This window comes from Gossypium arboreum, chromosome 7, assembly GCF_025698485.1.
Source record: "Gossypium arboreum isolate Shixiya-1 chromosome 7, ASM2569848v2, whole genome shotgun sequence".
Classification (NCBI taxonomy): domain Eukaryota; kingdom Viridiplantae; phylum Streptophyta; class Magnoliopsida; order Malvales; family Malvaceae; genus Gossypium; species Gossypium arboreum.
In genome coordinates this window covers 77315436-77320550 of record NC_069076.1, presented here as the reverse complement: position 1 = coordinate 77320550, position 5115 = coordinate 77315436, and the positions used below count along the sequence as shown (strand labels likewise).

The following is a 5115-nucleotide window of genomic DNA, read 5'->3' as shown; positions in this document are numbered from 1 at the left end:
CCGTGCAGTATAGCGGATCACTTTCGAGATACCTCTGTACCTATGTCTTCGTGAGATTTTCATCTCCGTGCAGTCATAGGGAAATGTGTCCCCTTGAACTAAACTCGATTCGAATGAGCCTATAATGGGTGAGGATTGAGGAATCTGCTGGTTTGGGTACCTCAACTTTAGAACTAAACCACATATAGAAGGACCGTAAGAGCTCAACCTTGATAGGATTATACCGTAATTATTACCCTTGCAGGTTATCTTTGAGTTTATTGTTATCATGTGATACTAATTATTTCCTTTCTTTTGTTGCATATCATTTCGCATTTAAAAGGTATCGATTTTCGGTCAGTTTCTAAGTTAGAGAGTTTTATTATGGAGAACGGACTTCTTAATAGAGTGGAAGACAACGCTAACATCTATATATAGTCAGAGAAAACTCAGTTAGTAAAGGAAAATAGTCTAACCATGGGATATGTGTCAGAGCTGTCAGACTACATTCGTATCAGCGTCACGCAGGATAATCAACATGAGTTAAAGGAAATATGGGATCAATGGGGTAGCGAAGCCAAGCAGTTGTTCTACAACAACCATGGGGACTTGCAGTACTTGCTTGACTTGGGAATAGATTAGAATTTGTTTCAAGCCATCACTCAGTATTGGAATCTTGTATACAGTTGCTTTACATTTGGAAAAGCCGATATGGTACCTGTGGTGGAGGAATATTCGGTTTTGTGGCCTTGTCCTATGATTCAAGTTGATAAAGTTTACTCAAGGGCTGACTGTATTCCAACTTTTGTGAGGAAGTTGATGAACGTCATGGGGAGAGGGAGTGAGCTAGAATGGAAAGAGTAGGAGGGAAAAAGGGGCAGTCTTGGAATTCCTGCCTCTTCCGCCACTGGTGCGTCTTAATGTTGTTTCCAATCAAAGCAAAATTGGATACGAGGAAGATTTTTTGACACCCTATGGCAAGGCGTGCTGCAGGAACTAAAGGGCAGAAGGTAATGTACTCACCAATCATTTCAAGGTGAACAAGAAGAGTACTGATGGACATTTCCACCATTACAACATTTCTCTTTCATATGAAGATGGTCAAGGGTAAGAGTGTTGGAAGGAAAGTAATTGACAGAATGCATGGACCTACAAAGGAGAGTTGGATGGAAAGAATTGTGCCTATGATGGTAAAAGGCTTATTTATTATAGGACCAAACAACAAGCATGAGTTTACTATGTTGTACTTATCAGAGACGATGGAAATGTAAGCCCTGATGGTCTGTCAAAATGGACGCAAAAGAATGAGATTAAAGAAGACCATATCATTTAAAGACCTTTAAAGTAGAGATTAACTATGCTGAGAAAATACCCATGAAAGCATTTCAAAATGCTTTGCGTGGACAGGAATCTGAAAGCTCTCAAGAAACACTAAACGTGCTGGATATCATTTTAAGGCAGCATGTTAAACAGGAATGCCTACTTGTTTGCCAATCTTTCTTTCAAGATAATCAGAACAACTTCACAGACGTTGGAAGAGGTGTCCATAGATGTAGGGATTATCTCATGGGTGAAGCCTTAGCTCAAATTCGGGATGGTAGTAGATCATTTACGGACCATGAAGGTACAAGCTGATACATTGGGCACGAAATACAAGCTACAGTCAGATCATGGTCAAGAGTTAGCTTTGTTGAGTTAAAACTTTGGGCCATAGGACGAAGGCGTATTTGTAATCCATTCATATGTAAAGATATTCTTTTTCTAAATAAAGTTTTCTAAATGAAATTGAGTCGAGATCGATACCTTTTTGCATTCATGCATTTGCATTACATCACATCGCATCATATGCATTTAAGTCCATAAAAAGACCCTAATTAGGCAAAAATTATTTCAGAGAGTTAACCGGGGATATGGAACAAAGGTTGGAGAGATTGGAGCAAAGGCAAATATAGATGAAAGAGAGTTGACCAAAATTCAACAAGATATACGTGATCAAATGTTGGAACTCTAAAGAAATATAAATGGCCAGCTGGGACAGTTACTAGTCGAAGGGCTTGAAAAGAGGAAAAGCCCAGTGGTCAACACTGAAGATGATAATGAGGTCATCATTTATTCCCCAAATTTTACTCCAATAAGGGTCCAAACTCAACTAGACGCACATCCGCGAAAGATACCAGTTACTATCAAATCCCAACAGCATCAAGCTGGTATGTTGGCACCAATAAATAATTCAGTAGGCTCAGGTCCTAATCCGGAGAGCAATTCAGCCAGTCTTGTTGTCATTAGAGAAGCAAGGAAGGCCAGTGGGGAGTGTCCGAAACAGTTCGAATCTCTTAAAAAGCAAGAGTGGAGCTCCCAATACAATACCTCGAGGGCAATGACGAGAAAAGAAAATGAGGTGAAGCTGTTGACTGTAAGACAACCAAGAATGTCAACTACTAGCCATCAGGTTCCTCAAAAGTAAGAATTCAATCCGAGACCGAATCCTGAAAAGCTTCCCTTTACATCAATTCTAGTGTCGTATAAGGAGCTATATCATAGATTATTTGACGCACATGTAGTGTCTCCGTTTTACATAGAACCGTTGCAGCCCCCATACCCCAAATGGTATGATTTGAATGCTCAATGTGAGTATCATGCGGGACGCACAGGACACTCAATTGAGAATTGCATTGCCTTTAAAAAGATGATCGAAAAACTCATCAAAATATGTGTTATAAGCTTTAATCATCCCTCTGGGGCAGAAAATTTATTACCTAATCATTTAGATGGGGAGGTGAATTCCATGATGGAAAGAGGCATAGGATCCAATAATGCGCCAAGTTTCAGAGCTTTTGAGCAGGACTTGACGTTGGGGAATCTGAAAAACGTATCCGAAGAGGAAACCAAGGAATAAAACTTGTGAGCCCTTGCACATTTGAGAATGTTTTGAACAATGAAGTTGTGGAAGTGATCCTTGTATTTTAAAGTTAATTTAGAGTAATGTTCAGAACACACTTGTTGTTTTAAAGCCTAGAAACAATAAGATTTCATTTGTGAAATAGGCTCATGTTTGGACATTGTTGTTTCAATAAAACATATCTTTCATGATTAATTTGAGCAATTGTTCCCTCATTTTTTCTTCATTCATAACGTAAATAGTTATTCTTGAATTCATTTATTCCTTGTATATTCTTTTGCACCTATCGAAGATCCCTAGATATCAATGATAGGGGCAACGATACTACAGATTCAGAGTTCCTTTTGGGTGCTACATGTGTTTAGAGGAATCTCAGTACTTTGAAGATGACAGAGATTGCGATTTATTTCTAAATTTGTTGAAAATGGTAAATTAAGAAGAGAAATAAATTCTACCCCATGAAGAGGGGGTAAAAGATATAGCCTCAGAAGAAAGGAAAGGCTGTAAGTTGGAACAAAGCTAGTTTTCCTGTACATCACATTGATGCCTTGGTGGACAATAGTGCTGGATACTCGGAGCTCCGCAGTTCTTTCTTTGTTTGCTTCTCGATAAGAAAAACTCTGATTTTTATGGCCTATGGAAGCAGAACAATCTGTCTGAGTTTGGCATCGTGACTCAGTGTATGGCGCTAGTTAGGGTGAAGGATCAATGCTTTACAAACCTGCTTCTACAAATCAATGCAAAGCTTGGAGGACTGAATTCCATGTTAGTAATTGAGCAAACATCTTCAATTCCAGTTGTTTCAAAGGTTCCAACTATCATCCTTGGAATGGATGCATTATTTGGCTTTCCTGAGCAGTCTGATATACTGTCAATAGCTGTGGTGGTTAGTTTCATAAAGTGGCAATTGATTTCCAGTTATAGGGCATCAGGCTGTATACAGTCTCTGAAGCTTGAAATGATAGATTCTCTCTTCAAATCAGTTTCTGACAAAGTGGATGAGGGTATCGTAAGGAAAGCTTTCTTAGACTTCTATACAAGTTTAGGGAAAAGGAAGCCTAATCAAATTATCATATTCAGGGATGGAGTTAGTAAGTCACAGTTCAATCAAGTATTGAACATTGAGCTGGATCAAGTAATTGAGGCTTGCAAATTTCTTGATAAGAGTTGAAACCCCAACTTAGTGGTCATTGTGGCATAGAAAAATCATCATACTAAGTTTTTTCAGCAGGGATCTCCTGACAATGTCTTGCTTGGAACTATTATAGACAACAAAATCTGCCATCCTAGGAACAATGGCTTCTATCTTTGTGCCCATACTGGAATGATTGGAACCACGAGACCTACTCATTATCATGTTCTCTTAGGTCAGATTGGGTTTTCGGCTGATGATCTGCAGGAGCTAGTCCATGCTATATCAAAGAAACGCCACAGACATATCTGTTGTGACCCCTATTCGCTGAGCTTATTTGGTAACTTCACAGTTAAAGCAGTTTATAGAGTTTAAAGATACTTGAGAAACATCATCAAGCCATGGTGGAATGACAACTCCGGGAGCGATTTCTGTACTTCAGTTTCCTAGAATGAAAGATAATGTCAGCAGCTCCATTGAACTATTTTTTATAGAGCTTCTGGATTTTAGCTACTATTCGTTTTCTTTGTTTGAAAAACATCAGCCCGAATTTTTGCTGGGGCAAAAGAATTTCATGAGGGGGAACTTGTGCTACAAAAGATTCTTCATGCAAAGGATTTCAAAGGGAAATGGATACCAAATGGGAAAGACCATAGATTCTGAAAAAGCCTCCTCTAGTAGTGCGAAAGACTTACCCAATACAGTGAATTCAGACTCAATTAAGGAGTATTTGGTCTGAAAATGAAGGGAAGCCAGAGTGAAAACCCGCAAAGGGCGCTTTGAGACTTCTATTTCAAAAAAAAAAAAAGAGAGAGAAAAGAAAAGAAAAATGGAAAATGGAAAAAGAGAAAAAAAAATGGAGAGGCCAAGGTGAAAACCCGCAAAGGGCGCCTTGAGACCAAAGGGGTTTTGAGCTGAAAACCCGAAAGGGCGGCTCAAATTTTGGTGTACAGCAATGACCTTGCTATACCGCAGTCAACAAGTAGTGAAGTATGTTACATACTGGGGCATCAACAAAGTACTTTAGGTCTTCTAAACACATGTTAAACTCAAAATAGTCTTCATGGAATTTGTATATAGAAGCCCAAGCTGCGATATCTAAGGC

General features: G+C 39.0%; 1 pseudogene; it reads left to right on the top strand.

Moving 5' to 3' along the window:
- Nucleotides 1-953: 953 nt before the first annotated feature.
- Nucleotides 954-4749, top strand: LOC108473845 (protein argonaute 4-like; annotated as a pseudogene).
- The last annotated feature ends 366 nt before the right edge of the window (nt 4750-5115 follow it).